The sequence below is a fragment of the Notolepis coatsorum genome (genome assembly GCF_963971535.1).
Source record: "Notolepis coatsorum genome assembly, chromosome: 6".
NCBI lineage: Eukaryota > Metazoa > Chordata > Actinopteri > Aulopiformes > Paralepididae > Notolepis > Notolepis coatsorum.
The window spans coordinates 80,183,704-80,197,363 of NC_140170.1; positions in this window are offsets into that span (position 1 = coordinate 80,183,704).

Genomic DNA, 13,660 nt, shown 5'->3' on the forward strand with positions numbered 1-13,660 from the left:
TTCTACAGCACTATACACTGTTCTACAGTACTATACACCTTGTTCTACAGCACTATACACCGTGTTCTACAGCACTATACACAGCGTTCTACAGCACTATACACTGTGTTCTACAGTACTACACGTGTTCTACAGCACTATACACCGTGTTCTACAGCACTATACACTATTCTACAGTACTATACACTGTGTTCTACAGTACTATACACTGTGTTCTACAGCACTATACGCGTGTTCTACAGCACTATACACTGTTCTACAGCACTATACACTGTGTTCTACAGGACTATACACTGTGTTCTACAGCACTATACACTGTGTTCTACAGTACTATACACTGTGTTCTACAGCACTATACACTGTGTTCTACAGTACTATACACTGTGTTCTACAGCACTATACACTGTGTTCTACAGCACTATACACTGTGTTCTACAGCACTATACACCATGTTCTACAGTACTATACACTGTGTTCTACAGCACTATACACTGTGTTCTACAGTACTATACACTGTGTTCTACAGCACTATACACTGTGTTCTACAGTACTATACACTGTGTTCTACAGCACTATACACTGTGTTCTACAGCACTATACACTGTGTTCTATAGTACTATACACCGTGTTCTACAGTACTATACACTGTTCTACAGTACTATACACTGTTCTACAGTACTATACACTGTGTTCTACAGCACTATACACTGTTCTACAGTACTATACACCGTGTTCTACAGCACTATACACTGTGTTCTACAGCACTATACACTGTGTTCTACAGCACTATACACCGTGTTCTACAGCACTATACACTGTGTTCTACAGCACTATACACCGTGTTCTACAGTACTATACACCGTGTTCTACAGCACTATACAACGTGTTCTACAGCACTATACACTGTGTTCTACAGTACTATAAACTGTGTTCTACAGCACAATACACCATGTTCTACAGCACTATACACTGTGTTCTACAGTACTATAAACTGTGTTCTACAGCACTATACACCATGTTCTACAGCACTATACACTGTGTTCTACAGTACTATAAACTGTGTTCTACAGCACTATACACCATGTTCTACAGCACTATACACCATGTTCTACAGCACTATACGCGTGTTCTACAGTACTATACACTGTGTTCTACAGTACTACACGTGTTCTACAGCACTATACACCGTGTTCTACAGTACTACACGTGTTCTACAGTACTATACACCGTGTTCTACAGCACTATACACCGTGTTCTACAGTACTATACACGTGTTCTACAGCACTATACACCGTGTTATACAGTACTACACGTGTTCTACAGCACTATACACCGTGTTCTACAGCACTATACGCGTGTTCTACATCACTATACACCGTGTTCTACAGCACTATACACTATTCTACAGTACTATACACTGTGTTCTACAGTACTATACACTGTGTTCTACAGCACTATACGCGTGTTCTACAGCACTATACACTGTTCTACAGCACTATACCCTGTGTTCTACAGGACTATACACTGTGTTCTACAGCACTATACACTGTGTTCTACAGTACTATACACTGTGTTCTACAGCACTATACACTGTGTTCTACAGTACTATACACTGTGTTCTACAGCACTATACACTGTGTTCTACAGCACTATACACTGTGTTCTACAGCACTATACACTGTGTTCTACAGTACTATACACTGTGTTCTACAGTACTATACACTGTGTTCTACAGCACTATACACTGTGTTCTACAGCACTATACACTGTGTTCTACAGTACTATACACCGTGTTCTACAGTACTATACACCGTGTTCTACAGTACTATACACTGTGTTCTACGGCACTATACACTGTTCTACAGTACTATACACCGTGTTCTACAGTACTATACACTCTGTTCTACACCACTATACACTGTTCTACAGTACTATACACTGTGTTCTACAGTACTATACACTGTGTTCTACAGTACTATACACTGTGTTCTACGGCACTATACAATGTTCTACAGTACTATACACTGTGTTCTACAGTACTATACACTGTGTTCTACGGCACTATACACTGTTCTACAGTACTATACACTGTGTTCTACAGTACTATACACTGTGTTCTACAGCACTATACAGTGTTCTACAGCACTATACACTGTTCTACAGTACTATACACTGTGTTCTACAGCACTATACACTGTGTTCTACAGCACTATACACCGTGTTCTACAGCACTATACACTGTGTTCTACAGTACTATACACTGTGTTCTACAGCACTATACACCGTGTTCTACAGCACTATACACCGTGTTCTACAGTACTATACACTGTGTTCTACAGTACTATACACTGTGTTCTACAGTACTATACACTGTGTTCTACAGTACTATACACTGTGTTCTACAGCACTATACACTGTGTTCTACAGCAATATACGCGTGTTCTACAGCACTATACACCGTGTTCTACAGCACTATACACCGTGTTCTACAGCACTATACACTGTGTTCTACAGCACTATACACTGTGTTCTACAGCACTATACACTGTGTTCTACAGCACTATACACCTTTCTACAGTACTATACACTGTGTTCTACAGTACTATACAGTGTGTTCTACAGCGCTATACACTGTGTTCTACAGCACTATACACCGTGTTCTACAGCACTATACACTGTGTTCTACAGCACTATACACTGTGTTCTACAGTACTATACACTGTGTTCTACAGCACTATACACTGTGTTCTACAGCACTATACACTGTGTTCTACAGCACTATACACCGTGTTCTACAGCACTATACACTGTGTTCTACAGGACTATACACTGTGTTCTACAGTACTATACACTGTGTTCTACAGCACTATACACCGTGTTCTACAGCACTATACACTGTGTTCTACAGCACTATACACCGTGTTCTACAGCACTATACACTGTGTTCTACAGCACTATACACTGTTCTACAGTACTATACACTGTGTTCTACAGTACTATACACTGTGTTCTACAGCACTATACACTGTGTTCTACAGCACTATACACTGTGTTCTACAGCACTATACACCGTGTTCTACAGTACTATACACTGTGTTCTACAGTACTATACACCGTGTTCTACAGCACTATACACTGTGTTCTACAGCACTATACACAGTGTTCTACAGCACTATACACTGTGTTCTACAGCACTATACACGGTGTTCTACAGCACTATACACCGTGTTCTACAGTACTATACTATATGTTGAGTTGTTTTTTTGTGGAGGACATCTTCGGTTTTGCAGGATTTTTGGAGAAGGCATGGCACCTGAGACAAAACACACTGTATCCTATATAATTGTATTTGAATTCACCTTGTTTTTCTGTTTATTTACATTGAGTACAGCTTGTGTTATATTACGTTTTATTGTATTTTCTTGTATTTTTTTATGGCCATCTTGGTCTATGTCATTTGTTAAGTAATTGGTAAAGTATATTATTATATACTTATTGTTATGTGTCTTGTAAGCCCATATGGGCTGGGCATACATCTGTATGTAAGACACGAAAATAAAAAATGTAAAAAAAAAATAAAACTATACACCAGTGTTCTACAGCACTATACACTGTGTTCTACAGCACTATACACCGTGTTCTACAGTACTATAAACCGTGTTCTACAGTACTATACTGTGAGGTTTTGCCCGCTGCTCACCACCTTTTCTCTGTTTCTTTAAAGCCTACTGTTAGAAATTCCCTTCTCACTCACTCTCTCTAGCCCCCACCCTCTCGTTCTTTACTCTCGTTTACTCTCAGTGGCCACACCTGGACTATTATCAATTATCCTCTCGCACCTGTGGTGGCAGGCTAATTAGTTCCCCGGTGGGCTTTAAATACCAGGGCGCTTCCCCTCGTTTCGGCGTGGGGTCGTGTTGTATTCATGCTGAGTCATATTCTCTAACATCTAGACTCTTTCGGGAGATCCTCTGGTCTACCAATGCTGTAAGATGGATCTCTCCAGCCTTGAGATGTTTGCTCCAGCCTTCGTCTGCTGTCGCCGTAGCCTGTGGAGGAGACTGTTCTGCGCTCCCTGTAACTTCCACGGGAGGCACCCCAGCGCTCCACTGCAGACCCCAGCGCAGCTGTTCGTCCAGACGCACATCTAGACCAACGCGCATCTCCCGGACCTTCGAGCTTGGCACGCTCCTCCGTCCCAGCGCACAGACGCGCATCTTCCAGACCTTCGAGCTTGGCACGCTCCTCCGTCCCAGCGCACAGACGCGCATCTTCCAGACCTTCGAGCTTGGCACGCTCCTCCGTCCCAGCGCACAGACGCGCATCTTCCAGACCTTCGAGCTTGGCACGCTCCTCCGTACCAGCGCACTGACGCGCATCTTCCAGACCTTCGAGCTTGGCACGCTCCTCCGTACCAGCGCACAGACGCGCATCTTCCAGACCTTCGAGCTTGGCACGCTCTCCAGACCTCAGCGCGCCGACGCGCATCTTCCAGACCTTCGTGCTTGGCACACTCCTCCTCGCAGACGCACCCCGAGGCGTCTCTCTGTTCCGACGCGCACACCAAGGTGTGGCGCGCACTCTGTTCCTCGGCTCCGACAGCGGCTACCGGTGGACGACATCCTCGCCACCGCCACTGTTCCAGCTCTCTGTTCCGACGCGCACACCAAGGTGTGGCGCGCACTCTGTTCCTCGGCTCCGACAGCGGCTACCCGGTGGACGACATCCTCGCCACCGCCACTGTTCCAGCTCTCTGTTTCCGACGCGCACACCAAGGTGTGGCGCGCACTCTGTTCCTCGGCTCCGACAGCGGCTACCCGGTGGACGACGCCCTCGCCACCGCCACTGTTCCGACGCGCACACCAAGGTGTGGCGCGCACTCTGTTCCTCGGCTCCGACAGCGGCTACCCGGTGGACGACACCCTCGTCACCGCCACTGTTCCAGCACTCTGTTCCTCGGCTCCGACAGTCGGCTACCCGGTGGACGACTCCCTCGTCACCGCCACTGTTCCAGCACTCTGTTCCTCGGCTCGGACAGCCAGCCACCCGGTGGCGATGCCCTCGCCCCGCTGCTGTCCCTTACCTTTACGCATACGCCTGGGTGAGTTTTGATTGTGATGTCACTCACTCAGCGTAGTGCCCTTGCCCCCGTTCCCGCTGCTGTCCTGTACCTTTACGCATACGCCTGGGTGAGTTTTGATTGTGATGTCACTCACTCAGCGTAGTGCCCTTGCCCCCGTTCCCGCTGCTGTCCTGTACCTTTACGCATACGCCTGGGTGAGTTTTGATTGTGATGTCACTCACTCAGCGTAGTGCCCTTGCCCCCCGTTCCCGCTGCTGTCCCTGTACCTTTACGCATACGCCTGGGTGAGTTTTGATTGTGATGTCACTCACTCAGCGTAATGCCTCTTGCCCCCGTTCCCGCTGCTGTTCCTGTACCATTACGCATACGCCTGGGTGAGTTTTGATTGTGATGTCACTCTCCCAGCGTATTGCCTCCTTTAGTTCTCACTTAGTTATTAGTTTGGACATTTCATCTCCCACTCTGTTTTGTTCTCTCGTGGATATTATTTTGGACATTTCATCTCCCACTGTGTGTTTGTTCACACGAAGATAGTATTTACTTTGTTACTTTGTTATTTGGACTGTTCTGCTTCTGCTCTGTTTTTTCCCTTTGAATATTAACCCTCTCCTCTGTTCTGCAGAGCGGCCCAGATGTTTTCCCACCAGTCCCCAGTTCCTCCCTGTCCCCAGCCCGCCTCCGCAGTTCCTGTCCCAAGTTCTCCCCTTCTAGTTCCACCTAGTTCCTGTCCCAAGTTCTCCCCTTCTAGTTCCACCTAGTTCCTGTCCCAAGTTCTCCCCTTCTAGTTCCACCTAGTTCCTGTCCCAAGTTCTCCCCTTCTAGTTCCACCTAGTTCCTGTCCCAAGTTCTCCCCTTCTAGTTCCACCTAGTTCCTGTCCCAAGTTCTCCCCTTCTAGTTCCACCTAGCTCTTCTAGTCCCTAGTCCTCTTTCCCTAGTTCTCCTAGTCTCTAGTTCCTCTGTTCCCAAGGCGTTCCCTTAACCTTCCCTTAGGCGTTCCCTTACCTTCCCTTAGTGTTCCCTTTTCCTGCCCGCCTCTTAAAGGCACTTTACCTTCCCCTCTTGTGTTATTCCAGTGTTTTGTGTTTTCTCCCTTAAAGGGACAGTGCCCTTTTTCCCTGTTCTAAATAAATATCTGTTTCTTGGCAAACCATCATACCTGTCTTGTGTTGTGCGATTGGGGTCGGTTACAAACCATAACAGTACGACCCCACCAAATCGACGACCCCAGCCAGCACAGACGGTGTATGTTGAGTTTGCCTTTTTTTTTCTTGTTCCCTCTAGCTCCCCTGTTAGTCCTGTTTAGCTCCCTTGTTAGCCTGTTACTCCCCTGTTTAGCTTGTTAGTCTCCCCGGTTAGCTCCCCTGTTTGCTTCCCGTTTTGCCCTGTTTGACCCCCCTGTAGCTAGCCATGCCCTGGCGGCTAACCCAGTTTCCCTCTGCATGGCCCCGGTCTGCTAGCTTGGCCCCGGCTGTTAGCACAGCCTCTATGTTAATGCAGCCTTGCAGCTGGCATAGGCCCTGTAGCTAGCCAGGCCCAAGCAGCTAACCCGGTCCCTCTGCATGGCCTCCACTTTTTTGTGTAGTTTATCCCACTGCTAGGACTGCCCTTTCAGCTAGCAAGGTCAGTTTTTCTCACACAGCTAGGACTGTCCTTCCAGCTAGCTTGTGCTCTCATGCTGGTCCAGCCCTGTCTGCCAGCCTAGCTCCGGCAGCTAGCGCAGCCTCTATGTTGATGTAGCAGTACAGCTAGCATAGGCCCTGTAGCTATCAGTGCCCTGGCAGCTACCCTTTCCCTCTGCTAGCCTGGCTCCGGCAGCTTGCGCAGCCTCTATGTTGATGTAGCAGTACAGCTAGCATAGGCCCTGTAGCTATCAGTGCCCTGGCAGCTAACCTTCCCTCTGCTAGCCCTTTCCCGGTGCTTCCATGGTTACCCCTTAGCTACCCTGCTTGCCCCTCAGTTCCTCTAGACCAGTTCTCTAGACCCAGTTCCTCTAGACCAGTTCCTCTAGACCAGTTCTCTAGACCAGTTCTCTAGACCAGTTCTCTTGCCCTGTTCGCTAGACTAGTTCTCTAGACCCAGTTCCTCTAGACCAGTTGCCCCTCTGCTACCCTAGTTACCCCTCGGCGACCCTGTTTCTTTTGCTAGCCCCACTCTTGTGGTGGCTTCCCCTGCTGGCTTGGCCAGTACCTCTTGTTTTGCCCCCTGCCACTCTGTCTGTATTTGTTTTGGGTCGCCGGGTGGCTCCCGTTGAGGGGGGGGTACTGTGAGGTTTTGCCCGCTGCTCACCACCTTTTCTCTGTTTCTTTAAAGCCTACTGTTAGAAATTCCCTTCTCACTCACTCTCTCTAGCCCCCACCCTCTCGTTCTTTACTCTCGTTTACTCTCAGTGGCCACACCTGGACTATTATCAATTATCCTCTCGCACCTGTGGTGGCAGGCTAATTAGTTCCCCGGTGGGCTTTAAATACCAGGGCGCTTCCCCTCGTTTCGGCGTGGGGTCGTGTTGTATTCATGCTGAGTCATATTCTCTAACATCTAGACTCTTTCGGGAGATCCTCTGGTCTACCAATGCTGTAAGATGGATCTCTCCAGCCTTGAGATGTTTGCTCCAGCCTTCGTCTGCTGTCGCCGTAGCCTGTGGAGGAGACTGTTCTGCGCTCCCTGTAACTTCCACGGGAGGCACCCCAGCGCTCCACTGCAGACCCCAGCGCAGCTGTTCGTCCAGACGCACATCTAGACCAACGCGCATCTCCCGGACCTTCGAGCTTGGCACGCTCCTCCGTCCCAGCGCACAGACGCGCATCTTCCAGACCTTCGAGCTTGGCACGCTCCTCCGTCCCAGCGCACAGACGCGCATCTTCCAGACCTTCGAGCTTGGCACGCTCCTCCGTCCCAGCGCACAGACGCGCATCTTCCAGACCTTCGAGCTTGGCACGCTCCTCCGTACCAGCGCACTGACGCGCATCTTCCAGACCTTCGAGCTTGGCACGCTCCTCCGTACCAGCGCACAGACGCGCATCTTCCAGACCTTCGAGCTTGGCACGCTCTCCAGACCTCAGCGCGCCGACGCGCATCTTCCAGACCTTCGTGCTTGGCACACTCCTCCTCGCAGACGCACCCCGAGGCGTCTCTCTGTTCCGACGCGCACACCAAGGTGTGGCGCGCACTCTGTTCCTCGGCTCCGACAGCGGCTACCGGTGGACGACATCCTCGCCACCGCCACTGTTCCAGCTCTCTGTTCCGACGCGCACACCAAGGTGTGGCGCGCACTCTGTTCCTCGGCTCCGACAGCGGCTACCCGGTGGACGACATCCTCGCCACCGCCACTGTTCCAGCTCTCTGTTTCCGACGCGCACACCAAGGTGTGGCGCGCACTCTGTTCCTCGGCTCCGACAGCGGCTACCCGGTGGACGACGCCCTCGCCACCGCCACTGTTCCGACGCGCACACCAAGGTGTGGCGCGCACTCTGTTCCTCGGCTCCGACAGCGGCTACCCGGTGGACGACACCCTCGTCACCGCCACTGTTCCAGCACTCTGTTCCTCGGCTCCGACAGTCGGCTACCCGGTGGACGACTCCCTCGTCACCGCCACTGTTCCAGCACTCTGTTCCTCGGCTCGGACAGCCAGCCACCCGGTGGCGATGCCCTCGCCCCGCTGCTGTCCCTTACCTTTACGCATACGCCTGGGTGAGTTTTGATTGTGATGTCACTCACTCAGCGTAGTGCCCTTGCCCCCGTTCCCGCTGCTGTCCTGTACCTTTACGCATACGCCTGGGTGAGTTTTGATTGTGATGTCACTCACTCAGCGTAGTGCCCTTGCCCCCGTTCCCGCTGCTGTCCTGTACCTTTACGCATACGCCTGGGTGAGTTTTGATTGTGATGTCACTCACTCAGCGTAGTGCCCTTGCCCCCCGTTCCCGCTGCTGTCCCTGTACCTTTACGCATACGCCTGGGTGAGTTTTGATTGTGATGTCACTCACTCAGCGTAATGCCTCTTGCCCCCGTTCCCGCTGCTGTTCCTGTACCATTACGCATACGCCTGGGTGAGTTTTGATTGTGATGTCACTCTCCCAGCGTATTGCCTCCTTTAGTTCTCACTTAGTTATTAGTTTGGACATTTCATCTCCCACTCTGTTTTGTTCTCTCGTGGATATTATTTTGGACATTTCATCTCCCACTGTGTGTTTGTTCACACGAAGATAGTATTTACTTTGTTACTTTGTTATTTGGACTGTTCTGCTTCTGCTCTGTTTTTTCCCTTTGAATATTAACCCTCTCCTCTGTTCTGCAGAGCGGCCCAGATGTTTTCCCACCAGTCCCCAGTTCCTCCCTGTCCCCAGCCCGCCTCCGCAGTTCCTGTCCCAAGTTCTCCCCTTCTAGTTCCACCTAGTTCCTGTCCCAAGTTCTCCCCTTCTAGTTCCACCTAGTTCCTGTCCCAAGTTCTCCCCTTCTAGTTCCACCTAGTTCCTGTCCCAAGTTCTCCCCTTCTAGTTCCACCTAGTTCCTGTCCCAAGTTCTCCCCTTCTAGTTCCACCTAGTTCCTGTCCCAAGTTCTCCCCTTCTAGTTCCACCTAGCTCTTCTAGTCCCTAGTCCTCTTTCCCTAGTTCTCCTAGTCTCTAGTTCCTCTGTTCCCAAGGCGTTCCCTTAACCTTCCCTTAGGCGTTCCCTTACCTTCCCTTAGTGTTCCCTTTTCCTGCCCGCCTCTTAAAGGCACTTTACCTTCCCCTCTTGTGTTATTCCAGTGTTTTGTGTTTTCTCCCTTAAAGGGACAGTGCCCTTTTTCCCTGTTCTAAATAAATATCTGTTTCTTGGCAAACCATCATACCTGTCTTGTGTTGTGCGATTGGGGTCGGTTACAAACCATAACATATACACTGTGTTCTACAGTACTATACACTGTGTTCTACAGTACTATACACTGTGTTCTACAGCACTATACACTGTGTTCTACAGCACTATACACCGTGTTCTACAGTACTATACACCGTGTTCTACAAGTTTCAAGTTTCAAGTTTCTTTAATAGTTGTCATACAGAAGTACAGAATACTTTTTTTTTTTTTTTTTTTTTATTATTGCAAAACAGAAATTATTAAAAGTCAGTACTCAACACATAATGCATAATGAAACTAACAGTCAAGGTGGTTAAAATTATATGCAAGTACAGAAACAAGACAAAAAAAAAAGTCTATAATAATATTTTAACCGTATACAGTGTATATCCAGCAAAATTAACAATTATACAAATGCTTATATAGGACATACCCCTAATACCTATTTTCTAAAACCCTACACACATATGCTCCAGCTCGAACCCCCCCCTCCCGGACCCCTCCTTGGATATTACCTCCATTATCCCTCACTCCTAACCAGACACTACCATTATAAGCTAGCTTTTATTCTCTCCACCACTTCTACCCACATTGACATTTTGGATTCGTTGAGACCCAGAATTCTTGCTGTAGATATTTCTTATATATCACATCGAGATATGTAAGAGGGCACATACTATGGAGATACGTTATACATCTTGAGAGTGATACTGTTAATAGCAAGGAAAATGATAACTATGGCATGGCTACAAAATCAACCACCGTCAATCAAACAATGGACCAAGAGACTGAGACAGATGTATACAATGGAAGAAATGACTGCACAATTGCAACTGAAAAAAGATATGTTTATGCAGAGATGGTCACATGTAACCTTGTACCTGGAGATACACTAGCATGAGTCTGACGCCCTCTATCTCTTTTTTTCTTTTTTTGTTGTTCTTTTTTCTTTTTTTTTTCTTTTGCTAAATTTATTTTTCTATTTATTTTTTCGTTTCTTATCCTACAAAAAATCAAAAAAAAATTGTAAAAATCCCTCCCCACTGGGTTGTTTAAGAGGCGTACTCGGATTATACAGCTTATTTTGATTATGCTGAATACTTTGAAAACAAATTGAATAAGAGGGAAGAGCCTGAGTAACAAATGTCATTGAATATGTGAATCAAGTATATTATACTGTATGATTATTGCAATGTGATGTTCATTATGACACAAAATAAAAGAAAGTTCAAAAAAAAAAGAGATATGTAAGAGACCAAACTTTCCGGCACATTTTTTCCGGTTGAAACCAGCGTGATGCGATCAGTTTTTTAGCTACTGTGATACCCGATAAGACCAATCTCTTTAGCTGTGGATTTACTGCAAACTCAAAAACATCATTCAAAAGCAATACAGAGGGGTGTACTGGTATATTCCAAGATACGAGTTTTGATAATTGATGGGTCACATCTTTCCAGAATGCCTTAACTGGTGGGCAGTCCCAATACATGTGCATAAATGTCCCTTCGTCTCCATTTGTACATTGGGAGCATTTTGAGTCCTGTTTCAGGCCCATTCTGTTCAGTCTTATAGGAGTCAAGTATGTCCTGTGAATATAGTTAAGATTGATTTGTTGATGGTCCGGGTTCCTTGATGTAAGACGGACATTTGCCCATGCTTCTTGCCAATCAAAGTCACTTTCCAGGTCTGGAATATCCCTCCTCCAGACAGTGTCTAGTTGAAGGGTTTCATACGAGGACGTTAGTAATTGATAATAAAAACCTGATACAAAACCTCCCAATGTTTCTCTTTCATAGAAACTTTTGTGGTATCTGTGGTGTTCAACTGGTATGTGTAATGGAACACCGTGAGACTTCAAACATAGGCGTAACTGTATGTAAAAAAGCCATGTGGACTCGGTGAGGTTAAACTTTGTGCATATTTCTCCATAACTACAGAAGCCCTGGTTATTAAAAATATCCCCTAATGAGTGTATGCCTTGCTCTTCCCATATAGGGAATCTTATAGGACATTTTCCCATTAAGAGTGCATTGTTATTGAATATGGGAGTGTGATTATGCCATTTTTGAGGGTTAGGATATTTTTTTTGTGTTTCCCGCCATGTTCGGATTGCATGGGTAATTATGGGGCCAAATTTCCGCTCACAGTGCTTGATTGGAAGTTTAGTGTGTGCTATGTCCTTCAGTCTCTGTGGGGCTACTATGTTTTCTTCCAATTCTCTCCAAGATACCAAAGCCTGGGGATCAAACCATATTGTCAATGGTCTTAATGTGAAAGCCTTAAAATATTGTAAAAAATCTGGAACTGCCATGCCACCGTCTGCTTTATTTCTCTGTGCGGTGGATCTTTTTATGCGAGGTGGTTTGTTATTCCAAATAAATTTGTATGTGGAGGAGTGTAATCTTTTCCAGTAGCCCTCCGGAGGGGGTAACGGTAGCATTGAGCTGATGAAGTTGATTCTTGGTAATACATCCATCTTAACTATTGATACCCTTGCCTGTACTGAGTTTTTAAGTTTTGCCCACCTGTCCAGGTCGTCTTTGATTTTGTTCAGTATTTTTGTGTAATTGTGCTTCACCGTTTGTCTTATGGTGGGAAATATTTCCACACCCAAGCATCTAAAATGTTTTACCATGGGTATCGCCCCCGGGAGGGTTGTGTCTTTTTTTGCATGGATGTTAAGTGGAAGGAAAGCCGACTTCGGCCAATTTATTTTAAATCCCGATAAATCACCAAAGTTCTCTATCAACTTGAGTAGATGAGGCAATGTGGTGTTGGGGCTTTGCATGAACAATATTACGTCGTCCGCATATAAACAAATTTTATGTTGTGTGCCCTTGATTACGATTGGTTCTATGTATTGGGATTGTCTTATATATTGTGCTAAAGGCTCTAATGATAGATCGAATAGTCCGGGACTAAGAGGGCAACCCTGTCTGGCTGAGCGTGATACCGGAAAGATTTCGGAGATGAATGTGCCTGTTGTAATCATGGCCGATGGGTCCTTGTATAATACTTTAATCATATCATTGAATCCTTTTCCTAACCCCATCCTTTCTAATACTGCCCATAGAAACGACCATTCCAGCCTGTCAAATGCTTTCATAGCATCCAGGGATAGCATCGCCTTAGGTGTGGTGTCCTCTTTGTCTGCATCTAGTACGTGCAGTATTCGTCTTATGTTATCATTGATCAGGCGACCTCTTATGAAGCCAGTTTGGTCCGGATGAACTAAAGACGTCATATGCTTTTGCAATCTGATGGCTAATACCTTAGAGTACAGTTTGACATCGGTTCCGAGGAGGCTTAAAGGTCTGTAACTACCGCACTCGGTGGGGTCTTTGTCTTTTTTGAGAAGGACTGAAATGAGTGCGATATTGTGGTGTTTATGGAAGCTCCCCTCCTTGACTGAGTATAAGATCATATTTAGTAATAAGGGTCCAAATATGTCCCAACAAGAAAGGTATATTTCTGATGGGATACCGTCTCTTCCAGGAGCCTTACCATTTTTTATTTCGGATATGGCCTTCTTGAGTTCCTCTAATGTGATCGGTGCTTCTAACTGTTTAGCGTCGTCCTCCGAAAGTTTAGGGAGAATAATTTGATTAAGATATGTGTCCAATTTGTTTTGATCAAAGGTCGTTTCTGAATTATATAAGTCGGAGTAGAATTCTTTGAATGTATCGTTTATTATTTTGGGGTCTGTTACAAGTACTTGTTGTTTTCTAATGGCAGTTATATCTGC